Source organism: Falco rusticolus, chromosome 3, assembly GCF_015220075.1.
Source record: "Falco rusticolus isolate bFalRus1 chromosome 3, bFalRus1.pri, whole genome shotgun sequence".
In the NCBI taxonomy this organism is placed as follows: Eukaryota; Metazoa; Chordata; class Aves; order Falconiformes; family Falconidae; genus Falco; species Falco rusticolus.
Window position 1 is genome coordinate 10,227,147 of NC_051189.1, and position 12,878 is coordinate 10,240,024.

At 53.5% G+C, this 12,878-nt stretch overlaps 1 protein-coding gene across 1 annotated transcript in view; it reads right to left on the bottom strand.

Moving 5' to 3' along the window:
- Positions 1-3,142, bottom strand: part of BASP1 (brain abundant membrane attached signal protein 1) — a 52,377-nt gene extending 49,235 nt beyond the window's left edge. Inside the window, exon 1 of the mRNA XM_037380975.1 lies at positions 2,918-3,142. The gene's annotated coding sequence lies outside the window, so the exon portion shown is untranslated. The remainder of the gene's footprint in view (positions 1-2,917) is intronic.
- Positions 3,143-12,878: the final 9,736 nt, after the last annotated feature.

The window sequence follows — 12,878 nt, forward strand, 5'->3', positions numbered from 1 at the left end:
ATCAGCTATTTCATACATGAAGCATACAAGAAGAGACAGAGCCACCATGAATTTCCGAAGGCTCTGGGTTTATTCCATCCACAGGCCAGAGCTGGTGCTCTCCAGTGAAACTATAACAGCCAGACAAAAGGAAAATATTTACTGCCCACAGTCCAGTAGATAGGAAGATCACAAAGCAAAGCTTCTCCCTCATATGAAGTTCAGTGAGACAACTACAGGCAGCATGCAAAAACCTTTGGCCGTGTCCTTGCTTCTTCCTTTTTTCCCCTGCCCGTAAAGCTTGGAGGGTCTGCACAAAACAGACACAAAATCCGAATACAAAAGGATTGTGTGGGTCAAAGTATCTCCACTGGAGACAGCAGATGCCGCATCATCCCCTGGTGTGGCACTCCCACCCCACGCTCTCACCGCTCCCGTGCATAACGGGAAGAACAGCTACACTGGAAGAAAACCCGTGGCATTTGAAGCCTGGCCACTGGTCTAGGTGGTGCCTGGCAAGCATCTAGCAAGCAGAGAGGGGACACCGAGACAGATTTTAGGGCTCTGATGGCAGCACTTCTTCAGAAGGCTCCTTAATTGAAAACACTGGAACTACCAAGTAAATCCCCATGTGAAGGGCCCTGGGGTGCGTGTCTTCCAGCCAATGCTCATCACCCCAGAGGGGAAGCAATAAAACCCACTGCCATCTTCTGTTTAGGAGCCCGCTTGCAGTATTCTTTTGTCATCTTTAACGCCAGCTTAACAAATACACCAGTTGTCTCTGATCCGAAACTAACAGTCATTAGCTTACAAAATTATCCATTTCTAACAGGCTTAAGCATGCTTGCCCTAAAGAGAAACATATATCCTAATTTTGGACAAGAGCATCTGCTGGGAAGGAAAAGGGGCGGAGGAGGAGCAAGCACCGATGCCAGCATCGAGATGCAACAAATCGAACAAAAGAGATTTCAAGATGTCGCACTAACACACACACACACACAAAATAAATCTTCCCCTTGAAGGATTGCTTCCCCTCGGCAGAGGGGGATGCTCCATGGCCGCCCGGGCCCGCAGAGTGCGGGTGCCCCCCCGCAGGCGCAGCCCGGCAGCACGCGCAGTCCCGCGCCCTGGCGGCTTCCCGGGGGACCCAGTGCGGCACGCGCGGGGCACCCCCGCGCCCCCTCTGACCGAAAGGACCCCCAAGCGGACCCGCCCGTACCGGCGCTGCTGTAAAGGGGACCCCCCGCTCCCCGTTTTCTGCACCGCCACCCACCGAAGGCGGTTTTGCGGAGGGGGAAGGGGGGAGCGGAGCACGGGGCGGGGGCGCTCCGGGGGCACCCCGCAGCCCCTCGCCCCCGCAGCCCGCAATCTGCCGCGGGCGGGGGGGCCGGGCAGCACCGCCTCCCCTCCCCCTCCGGAGAAGCCAGATTTTGTCTCGGCGAGATGTGGGGGGGCGCGGCTCCGCTCCCCCACGGCGCACGGCAGCAGGTACCAGCGCTCAGCCAGGCTCAGCGCGGAGACCGAGGGGTGTCGGCGCGCAGCAGGGACACCCCCCCGTACCCCCCGGGGCCAGGCGCAGCCCCGGCAGTGCCGAGGGGGGGCCACCAGCCCGGGGGGCGCAGCGCGGCGCCTTTGTTCCGCCACCGGCGCCGGCCCCGCCCCCGCCTCCGCGCATGCGCCGGGCAGAGACAAAGGCGCGGGCAGCGGCTGCGGGGCTTCACCCAGCCCGGGGCACCGCGGCGGGCGGGGGGGGGGGGGGGGGGTGGGTGTCCTGCGTGTCCGCCCGCCCGCCCGTTTGTCTGTCTGTTCGTCCGTCTGTCCGTCCCCTCGCACATGCCGCCGCGCCCAGCTGAGCCGCGGGGAAAGCTCCTTGCGGGAGCCGCGTTTGGAAGACGCGCGTGTGCGTGGGGAGAGGCGATACGGCGAGGGGGGTCGGGGGGAGAAAGAGGCGGCAGGTTTGCTTGGGCGGAGGGGGGATCGGAAAACGGGGGGCAAAAGGGAGGGGTCTGTGGGAAACGGGGGGCGGCATTCGATGAATATTCATGAACAGCCGCATCGGGGCGCCGAGAGCGGGGCAGCGCCGGCGGTCCCCGCCTTTCTCGACGGCCGGTCCGTAGCCCCTGCCCCGGCGGGACGCGGCAGCCCGAGCCCCCCGCGCCGCCCCGCACGGGCGCAGGGACTGAAATCGCCGTCGCGCCCACGCGCACGCGTGACCGCGGTGGCAGCGCCGCTCCCCGCTGCCCCACCGAGAACAATCGCATTGTCGCCAGCCACAATGGGCACGCGCCGCCCCGCGCCCCGCCGCCACCGCGGGCTGCGCTCCCCCGCGCCGCCCGCCGCCCCCCGCAGCGCGGCACCGGGGCGCCCGCCCCGCCGAGCCATCGCGCGAGCCGCCTGCCCCCCCGGCGCCCCCTGCACCACCCCCGGACCGGACCCCCGCCCAGCGCCCTGCCATCTTCCCAGCGTCGCGCGTTCTCTTCTCCGAGCGCTTCGTGGAGGGGTTTGGGGATTTTCTTTTTTTTTTTTTTTTTTTTACATGAGCCTCCCTTTGGAAACAGATTGAAGGCGCCGAAAAGAAATTGGGCACAAACCCCTATTACTCCCACCACACCCACCGCTACCCACCCCACCACCCCCTTCCCCAGGAAAGCCTTATCGGGCATTTAAATTTCAGGGAGTAGCCATCAGTCCGTTCGGTGCCTGGAGCCCGCGCCTGGGCGCGCTGCCCTCGAGGAACCGAGCTCCTCGCAGCGATCCTCCCAACCGTGCCGGGGCAGGCGGCTCCCCGCCCGCTCTGCCTTCCCCACCCTGCCCGATTCAAACGCACATCTCCTTTCCCCGCACCCGAGACACCACGGGGAGGGGGAGAATGATAAAAATTACAAAGCTCTCGGGGTCTGCTATGTAAATGGCATAAGTGAGATACACTGCTTCTTACCTTTTTATGTTCTTCCTCTCTCCCTCTCTGTGTGTTTGTGTGCTGGGATGTCACAACGAGAGTCCCAGGTAGCCCAGAGCCCGCTCGGCTTGGTCCGAGTGCTGTGGCTCTCCCCTGCTCGCTCGCCGGGACTGGAGTGACTAGTGCCTGCTGGAGCAATGCCGCCGCTACCGCGACTGCTGCCTCTGCATTTCTCACTCTCTCCCCCTCCCTCTTTCCCTCCCTCCCCCCATCTCTGTGACAGTCTGTGGGCAGTTCAAAAGCCACACGCACTTATTTATTTATTTTCCGGGCTTTCAGGCAGGGGATGCGCTGCGCGGCGTCCGCGCTTAGGGGGCGCACGGACCCAAGGTTTTAAATATTAGCCTTGCACGCTGCGGGAGGACTCGCTCGGAGGTCCGCAAACGCACCTTGCAACCTTACCCCCCACCACCACCCACCCCCCAAAAAAGATATCTCAGGGAGGACCCCGGCGAGGAGAGGACGGGGAGCGGGAAGGGAGAAGCCAGCCGCCCTGCCCCGAGGAGAGCGGGACGGCACGGAGCCGCACGCCGAGGTGCGGGCGCTCCGCAGCCTCCGGGCTGTGTCCCGCGGGGCGGCGGCGGGTCCGGCCCCGGAGGAGCTGGGGAGCGGCGCGGCGGCGGGAGCGGGCACGCCGGGATGCCGCCGACGCGTGCGGCCCTTTCGAGGAACGCGAGAGCCGCTTCCCCGCCGGAGCGGGGCGGCACGGGCGCAAGAGATTGAAAAATCCCAGGCGTTTATGCTTTTGGCACGCTTAAGGAGAGGGTCTGCCCGTTAAAAACAAAAGGCAAAAAAATAGAGGAAGGCAACCCATTTCTCAGGAGAACGGATCTCTCCCGGGCGCTCCTGCAGCTGAAGAGCTGGCCTGAACATCGCTGGGGCTGCAGGTCTGGTATCCCTCCAGTGCTCCCCCCTGTTCACAAGCGTCCCTGGGGCCGCCACAGCTAGGGGCACTGCCCGCACCTTCCCACCTCCCTCTTCTTCCAACCCTGCCGCCAGCGAAGCCCGGCTGCGGCGGGGCCGGGCGCGCCCCACTCGTCGCTCCGCGCTGCGGAGCCCGGCAGCGGCGGCGGCTGATGCGCGGAGCTGGGGCGCCCTCTGCTCCCCGAGCGGTGGCCGGGCAGGGGCTGCTGGGCGGCCGGGCGCGGGTGCCCGAGCCGGGTGACCTACCAGGTGGCCCCGCGGCCGGTGGAGGCCGGTGAAACGGGCTCGCTGGGAGCGAACCGCGGTGGCGGCATCACCTCGGGGGCGCGCCGGCTCGGGGGGGCGGCGGGGAAGCCGTGCGGCCACACCACGGCTGCAAAAGCCGGCAGCACCATCTTTCAGCAGGGACAATGAAGGCTATTTCCCATTCATTCGGGGGCAAGGACCGAGTGAGAGACGCGTGGCTGGCCCGTGATGAAGGATAATTCCGGTCTGCATTTTCGATGGAGACGGAGCGAAAAGGGCGCAGGGCACGTGGAGAGAGCGGGCGCGGCGGCGGCGAGGGGGTCTCGCTGCAGGGACGTGGTGCGCGGAACGATGTGCGACGCGAGGAGTCCCGCTTCCCATGCATTCCCACGTTGGAAAACTTTCGGGCAATAAAATGCATTTGGGGTTTATGTGTTTCCCGCACCGCACCGTGCAGCCTGTGGCCGCGGTGGGCAGTCGGCCCGAGCCGCCGGGGGACGCGCGGGGCTCAGGGACGGGCGGGCAGCGCGGCGGGAGCCACCGATGTTCCCCCACGGTCACACAAAAGTCCCGGGCTTGGAGGGAGGGAAGGAGGGAGCACGGGCACGGCGGGTTCCCCGGGCGACTGCAGGGACAATTTCCCATATTTTCGTGCAAACCTCCACGTGCCAGCCTTCGCTTCCGCCTTTTTCCTCTTGTGGGGTTTTTGTTTGTTTGCTTGCTTTGTTTTGGGGTTTGGGTGTTGGTTTGTTTTTTTTTTTTTTTTTTCCTTAATTCTGCTCCGTATCCCCATTTTTTTCACCTGTGGTTTAACCCTCGCTCTGCAGCTGCGGGGCGCAGTGCCACACCTGCCCAAATGCAGCATCCCAGCCCTTCTCCGGCACGGTGCGGGGCTGGCTGCGCCCTGCCGCAGCTGGGGGAGGGAGGGCAGGCGGTACCACCCCCCACCCACCCCCCCGCACCCGCGACATCGCCCTGTTGACGGTAACGGGCTGCTGGGGGGCGGCTGCAGCGCAGGGCGAGGCAAGCGGCGTTTACCGTTACATTGGGTAATCGAGGAAAAAAAGAAAAGGGCGGGGCGGGGGAGCGCCCTGACACGTCTCGGCTCTCGGGGGGGGCTCCCCGCGGTGCCTCCCGCCCCCGCGCTGCCTCCGCGGCGCTCCGCGGGGAGAGGCAGCCCGGGCGCCCCGGGGCCGTGGCGGTTTGGCAGCCACCGCGCAGCCTGGGCGAGCCGGGGTCCGCCCGCCCGTGTTCCCGGGAGCATCCCCGTAGCGGGAGCGGGAGCGCCGGCGCCTGCCCGTCGGTAGCCTGCTGCAAGGTCAAGGGGGGAAATCCCTCTCCCCAGTTTTCTTTCTGAGCCACGCGTTATTTGTGAGGTAGGGCTAGGGGGAAGTGACGGGCAAAGGTGGCCCCAAAATCCAGCCGGGAAGGCAAGCAGAGACAGGCAGAGCACAGCAGCACACCCACAGGGTAGCTCCGTCAGGGGCTGGGGACCTGGGCCAGGCTGAGATCCTGGGCCATGGGTAGGGCTTGGGGAAGCTCCAGGTTAGGCTGAGCAGGGACAGTCAAGGCTGACATTGCCCGCAGGGCCATGACATTTAGGCAGTCAGGATTGTCCTGTAAAATTGCCCACCCACTATAGATCCAATGTGAAATAATATAATAGCGGGAGTAAAAAGACCAGGTTTTAAGCCTGTATTTGAAGGTCGACTTAGGCAGCGAATGTTCACCTGCATGGAGTCAAGCCCTCGTGAGGGGAAAAACAAGTTACAGGGTTCCCAACTATATCAAAAGAATAATATTCCTGAGTGTGTACTGAGTCATTTGCTTGGGAAAGCCTGTACAACTGAAAGTGGCACAGAAATAGTCATTGCTGCTACCAGTTTGAGAGCGGTTTTGATCCTTTCGCTGTTTCTACCAACTAGAGGGCTGCAATAACCATGGTTTATCAGCTAGTATTCTTTTAAATATACCTACATGTTAAACTATGTATCTCCAAACAACCCCCCAAATTCATAATTTATCAAATGCTCCCTTTAGCTACTTTGCTGCATCGAGATATTATACATATCTGCATTTCTTCTTTGATAAATATGATAGATGTATCCAAACAGGGATTCTAAGCAGCCTTTGAATGTCTTTGTCATCACTAAGGGTGTGTAAAGTATCTCCCACCTTGTCATCATATGTCAAAGGAATTGAAAGAAAAAACTGCTATCAGGAAGAAGAAAAAGCACTGAACAGAGACATCTGCAAAAAGATGGAGAACCAGGTCTGTTCTGGAAGCACAGGTACATCTAGGCCCTGCTGTGCAATGTAGCAGTTCTGCGCTTTTCTGAAATCCACCCTGTTACCCTGCTGCGACAAACACTTAAGCTACCTCTCCCTTTTTGGCCAGCTCCTCTTGTAACCTCTTGCCAGTTACTCCGTCTCAGTGCTTTTCCCTCCAGCTTCAACCTTTCAGGCTCACCTTTGCTCAGCGCTGTGTCATATTTTCCTCTTTCCCATTAGGGAACAAATCCAATCCTAAATACTGTTTTCTCCTCTTTAATTTGTATTAAGTTTGTTCTTCTGATTAATAATGAACTCTTTGCTCTGTGATTATGTTAGGTCTGGCAACAGAGCCCCAAGCCACGGCTCTCAGCCCAGCATTACCACAGCATAAGTGCAAAGTACCCACGAGGCCACCCCCCCACTCTTATTCTCCCACCCTGCTGGCATTCCTCCATCCCTATCACCCAGAACATCCATTCCTGTGTCTGATCGCTCTTGGGTCTTTTCCCTTAGGAAAAGCTAGTATCAATCAGGAGCACCCACTCTGGGGAAATAGGGGCCTTCTGGTTTTACTCTGTAGGAAGAGAGGAATGACCGGCAAGCAAGAAAAAAAAAAAAAATCATCAAGTTAAAAATCCCACCTGTGCTCCTCTTTCAGAATCAGCCTAGCAAGAGAAACGCCTCCTCCCTCGCACTTACCATCACAACAAAGCAAAAGCAAACCCGGCCTCCTAACAGCTGCTCGGGGCTTTCCCAACCTGCCAGCCCGGCTCGGCCGCCCGCTCCGTTTCCTGTTCCCACGCTCACACCACGAGGGGGAGCATCTTGTTCGGTTATTGGCGAAGCCCGGGGGCTCCTGTACCGAGGCGAGGAGAATAACGCAGCTTCCCACAACTGGGGCTTTTCCCGAGCTCGTTTACCCCATAAGCATTTTCGCAATAACATGTTTTCTTTCACCGCGCAACGCATTTTTTTTTAACATTTCATAAGTTTATGATTACGGTAAGTTTTATATAAATTAATAACTAAAATGTAATTAATGTTGATTCACCTAATAGTCATTTATTCTGGGGAAAATAAAAGATGCCAGTGTAAGGCATATGTAAAATTTTCTATTTGCAGTGGATATCATTCTCCTCATAAATGTAAATACCAGCCACCTGAATTTCAAAAATGGATTACAATAGCATAGGCAAACAACGAGGTGCTTTTTCACAGATTTGCAGGCAAGGCACATAAAATAAATAGTTCTGATAAAATCCTAAAATAACAGCTTTGGTAAATCACTACTGGAACATCTCAATTCAAATTTAAGTCCTGACATGAAGACAGATGCAATCCTCTGATAATAATTTGAATCTTAATGACCCAAAGTTGTATGGTGGTAGGCATTGCTAAGTCTGATTTTACTCGACTGAGTGTTTCTGTTTATACCATAAGAAGTGGTGCTTCATGCCTGTAGCCAGGTAGGGTTATGTGGGTTGTGAACCCTGCTTTACCCCGATGGTCCTGGCTTCAGCTCAACCTATAACGCAAAGCGTGTGTGCCTCCCATGAGGTCCTGCACTAGCCATTCATTTTAAAAGGCTTCCCTGCTCCACAGAAGTCCATATGCAAGTTTTCCCAAAGATGGACATAGCTGCTGTTCTGACAGTACAACAACCTGGGTTATTTCTGTTTCTAACCCCAGTTACCCTAAAGAGTTGGGTAACCCATGCACAAAAGAAGCAAATGTGCTCAACTACTATAAGCTTCCCTTACAATCTATGTATGTCAGGCTTCTCTGTGACCATCTATAGGTTAGATCTTGGAATCTGTGCTGCATTTTCACTTGCAAGTTTCACCTAAGCAACAGCTGAATAAGATAATCACTGTTTGGCTTCTGTGGCCATAAAGATGTCTTTCAGTTGACAGCTGGAGTGACTATGTCAAGATACTGACAGTGATCAGAACTGGCTTTTCATGTAGTATTTTCTTCTGTTCTCAGTCCATTACAAGAATGTCAGTAATGCAGGATCAAATGTACTACTGACTGGATGATCTAACCAATGTGACAGCTACGATGTACCTCCTACAAGGTAGGAGAAGTGAGGTGCATAGAAAAGAGTGTAAATACCCTGAGAGAAGCAGAACATGGTTCTCTGCTCCAGTACTTGGTGTTCTGGTCTCTGCAATGAAGGCTGCTTATATACTTTATTTACTGGACTAAAACATTGCTCTGTTTGAAACAGAAGTTGCTGGATTCCTACCTGGAGAGAGAACTTCTGGCTGTGAACCCCAGGGCCATGGCCCTGAAGGTACTGTTATCCCTGACTGTCCCTGCCAAGTCTCCCCTGGGGCCTCCACCCACACTTGCCTATGGCCCAGGACCCTGTTTCCAGCTCAGCCCGGGCCATCAGTGCTCACCCCAGTAACGCCACAGTTGTGCCTCATCCCATCCCTGTCTCTGACCCATCTTCTGCTACCTCTGACTGAACCTCCTGGGTGGACCCTGGATCTGGTTTATCTCTTCATCTTGCCCCCCTCAGCTCCTTGCTCCTCTTCCCACATGGAGCAGCTCTGCACTCACTGCTCCGTGATACCCAGTTTGTCACAGGTGCCTCCCGGTAGCCCAGTTAGTTGTGTGAAGACGGCACAAAGTGCAGTTCCTTGAGGTAACTCCAACTGAAGCCATCAGGTTTACCTGGCACGTTGCTCCTTGCTGAAGGTGCTCATGACATTGGCACCACTGCTCTGCTTTCAGATTCAAACTGGCTCACGCAAGGCACTTCAGGAGCACCTGCATCTGTACTTTTGCAAACTTAGTCTTGTAATTAAAACTCTCCTAACAGTGCCAGCATCTCCTCAGTCAAAGCAGAGAAGGGAGAAGGTGGACACCCACCTCCAATTTGCCTATCCACAGCAAATATTCCTGACACCCGTCTGTTGTTGCTGCCACTCCTGTCCTAGAAGCTGGCTGTGGGAAAGCCCAGGGGTTCACTGCAGGGGAGAAATGTATAGGATCATTCAGGTGTCTTCCTACTGCGCTAGGTTGCAACACTCACTTATATACCTTGCCCGTCCTTTCCCAGCCTCTCCCGATGAATGGCATTTCTAGGTCAGGAACCAACTGAAATGAGGTGTTCTGAAGATCCCTGGTGATTGAAGTGGTCACAGAAAAGAGCTTAAACCTGCATAAACTGCAGCAGCTGTAGTCCTATACAACCACCCCTGTATTACTTCAGCTCCAAGGCACTAGATTTAAAGCTGTCTGCCTCTTGGCCTTCACTGCACTATTTACACCAAGCACAAGCTGCAAATGACTTGTGGAGAGTCAAATTAAATAACTTATGTTTGAGGTGGCTAAAGCTGAAAATATTTGTAAACATAGTAAGGGAAGTGGTTCCCCCAGAAAATGAGAGCCAGGCCATACCAATGCCTCCAAGCCACTACTCCCCAGCTAACCACCAGGCGTGTCAATAGCACGAGTTGTTGAGACTACTCCTATGTACAAAACCACCCCTCTGCTTCCAGCCAGGAGTCAATTGTAGAGATTTCTCTGAAACTGAAATGTTAGCAGTAGATTGCCGCAGAGAGGACCCAGTGCTTCAGATGACCAAATGCAAGTGTGAGCAGCTACGTGGCAAGTTATGTGACCACACCTAGATGGCCTGTCCTTCCCATACCAGAGATGGGTACATTCTCAAAGCATGCACCATGCGTTCAGCCACAGGATTCTCCATGTTGGAGCAAGACATGCTGTCTGCTTCCTGAATGCCTCTTTGAAATGCTACACTACTTTGATATTTTATATTTTTATTTTTATGTTTTTACGTGCCAAGTTTAGTTATCAGAGAGGGTGGGTGAAAGTACTTGAGCTTTAAATAAGCCTTGTAGTGTGCCCCACCAGCTGTTTGTAGCTGAATGACAGAGGATCTGTAGCCAGGCTGTACCTTTTGCTTTTATTGGGTGATTTTTGTGGATGCTACACATGAAAGAACATATGGGGAGTCCTGGCATATGGTAGGATGAAGGTTGTTACAGCGCATAAATCAAATGCTAACACACACAAAATGGTTCAAGCTTTGCTGAAAAACTTCAGAAAGAAGATAAAGGACAGTGGGATCAGTGGAGATCCAGAAGCTGATAACTGATTGTGCTCCAGCATGGAAATATCAGACATTCCCTGTTTATCAGCTAGAGTTCACTGACCGGTGTAACTGCATGACTTCATGTAATGGAGGCAGATGCTGCTTTTGCTTGCCCAGCAGGTCATATTTTTTTAGAGACCTGTAACAGCCTTAGTGACAGGCACAGGCTGCTATTGTCACACAGCAGTCTGTCCTTCAGTGAAGATCAGCTCATTGTGGTAACAACATCTGACCATGCGAACAGCACCTCCAGTTTCTATTTAGTGTGTTAAAACACTGAGAAAGAACTTTCCGATGGGATAAGACAGGCATCATCTTTTCTCATCAAAATCACTGAAAGATGCCCCACTGCCGGTAGGTCTGACAAGGCTCACAGGACAAGCAGCCTGTATGACTGGAAGTTGTAACTTTCTGTAAGGAATACTTTCCAAGTGTTTCTGGAACACCATCATTTCCAAGATGATCAAAGCCTCTAGCACCTTCTAGCAGAGCCGTGACCAGCAGGCCATGGTGTGACCTTACAGCCTAGACTTCTCAATGCACCCTCCGATAGGACTTCTGTGAAGAGGCATGTGATTTTGCTTCTGATCGATGAAATTCATAGATGCCATCTTGCATTGACCCCATCTGCTCTCTAGTATTAAGCAAACTTGTGTGTTTTAATTCATCAGTCAGGAAAACAAGGCTAATACCACACTGGGAGGTAAGTCATAGTTTAGTAAATGTATCCTGAATTCCATGAGCTCCTCAAGCCTGAGGCTGAGCTATTAATAAGCAGATTACAATCTAAATCATTAAAGAGGTTTTGTTTCAAATATGGTAGTCACCACATTAGCAGAAGGGCTTTCAAGCAACTTTTTCTTTGCATTGAGAAAGTAAACTGGGTAACGGCATTGTACAAAACAGTTACCAGTTAGCCTAATGGTGAATTGTTTAGAGTTTAAGGGATGCTTCAGCTCTTCTTTGTACCCTCCCCGTCCACCCTCTCCCCTTCCTTCCCTTACAAACCAGCACTTTGGCTTCTTGGCAGAGAGGATGTAGTACTCGGCACGGCCAGGGCAGGAGTTTGTACTGTTTCACCAATGCAAAGGGAATATGAGGGATCTACAGGTATTCATAACGGAAGTAAAATCAAGTCCTAATAAAAACTCAAAATTGCCAAAGGTGTCTTGCTTTTTCGTCTTTCATGTGATTTCATCCACAGTCTGCCCTGCTGCAGTTGTTAGATCTTTGTGACAAGGCAGAAACTTTCCGTGCTCATACACATCTGTGCGTTGTAGGTTCTAGTCAAGCCAAATAGATCAGTAAGATCATGATGCTGGCTAGGCTCCTGTACAGCGCAAGGATCATAAAAAGCACAAGGATGAGTGATGCCCCCTATAGTGAGAATAAAAGCCTAAGAGGCGACAGGGCTGGATTTTGTGGGAGCTGCTCCCCTCTGTTGTATCAGTAGCTAACGAGGTGCACTTGGCTCAGGGGCTTCCTGCTGCTTGTCCCAACATAGCCAGCATGACCAATATTGTGCATCGAGGAGGATATACTGATGGCAGAACTGCACCTAGAGCAGATTTCTTCCTTGCAGGCAGAGAGGAAGGATGTTGGAGGGACTATCAGATGAGTTCATGAAAAAGCTTACCTACCCCTGATTTTTGGCACGGAAGCCATCAGTACTAAGAGTAAAAATCCTTATAGCTGCATTTAGAAAGAAAAGCTGACCAGCACACATCAGGGCAATCATATTCTGAGTAAATACTGCTTTTCCACAACAGATGCAATATATTTACTTTTGAGAATTTTGTGCTGAATTTGCAATGTTATGTAATGAATACAGGGCATAGCCATGTGTATGGTCCGAAGCTCCAATCTTGTTCAGTCTGCAATGTATATCTGGTTTGCTTGTTCTGCCACTTCTGCTCAATGACTGCTTCTTTTGTTTGCAGAAGTTAGTAACATAACTTAAAGCAAACACCGTAGCTTTCTTTCTTTACATGTTATATTTTAAGACCGTTTTTTAAGCAAGTTATAGTCTGGCCTGAATAATTAAGCCTCTGAGCGCAGATGAAATGCAATATTAGAGGACAAAAGCATAAGCCTCTGCATGTTGCTTTCTCAAACACTTTCTTCTATTGGTAGAAGCAAGCATTTGCTAGATTTTCCTATAGCATCATTTTGAAAATCTTTGCCAAAATTGCCAGGTACAGTGTAGGCCTTTCTCGTGGAGGAACTAACCTGTGGCCAGCAATTTATTTTACAGCCAAGAAGCAATTTGGTCACAAGAGCCACTAGATGCCCCAACCGGATAAAGAAACAGGAAGCTTGAAGGAAGGCTGTCTTCTCCTCCTGTTCCCTGTAACCACTGACATTTGT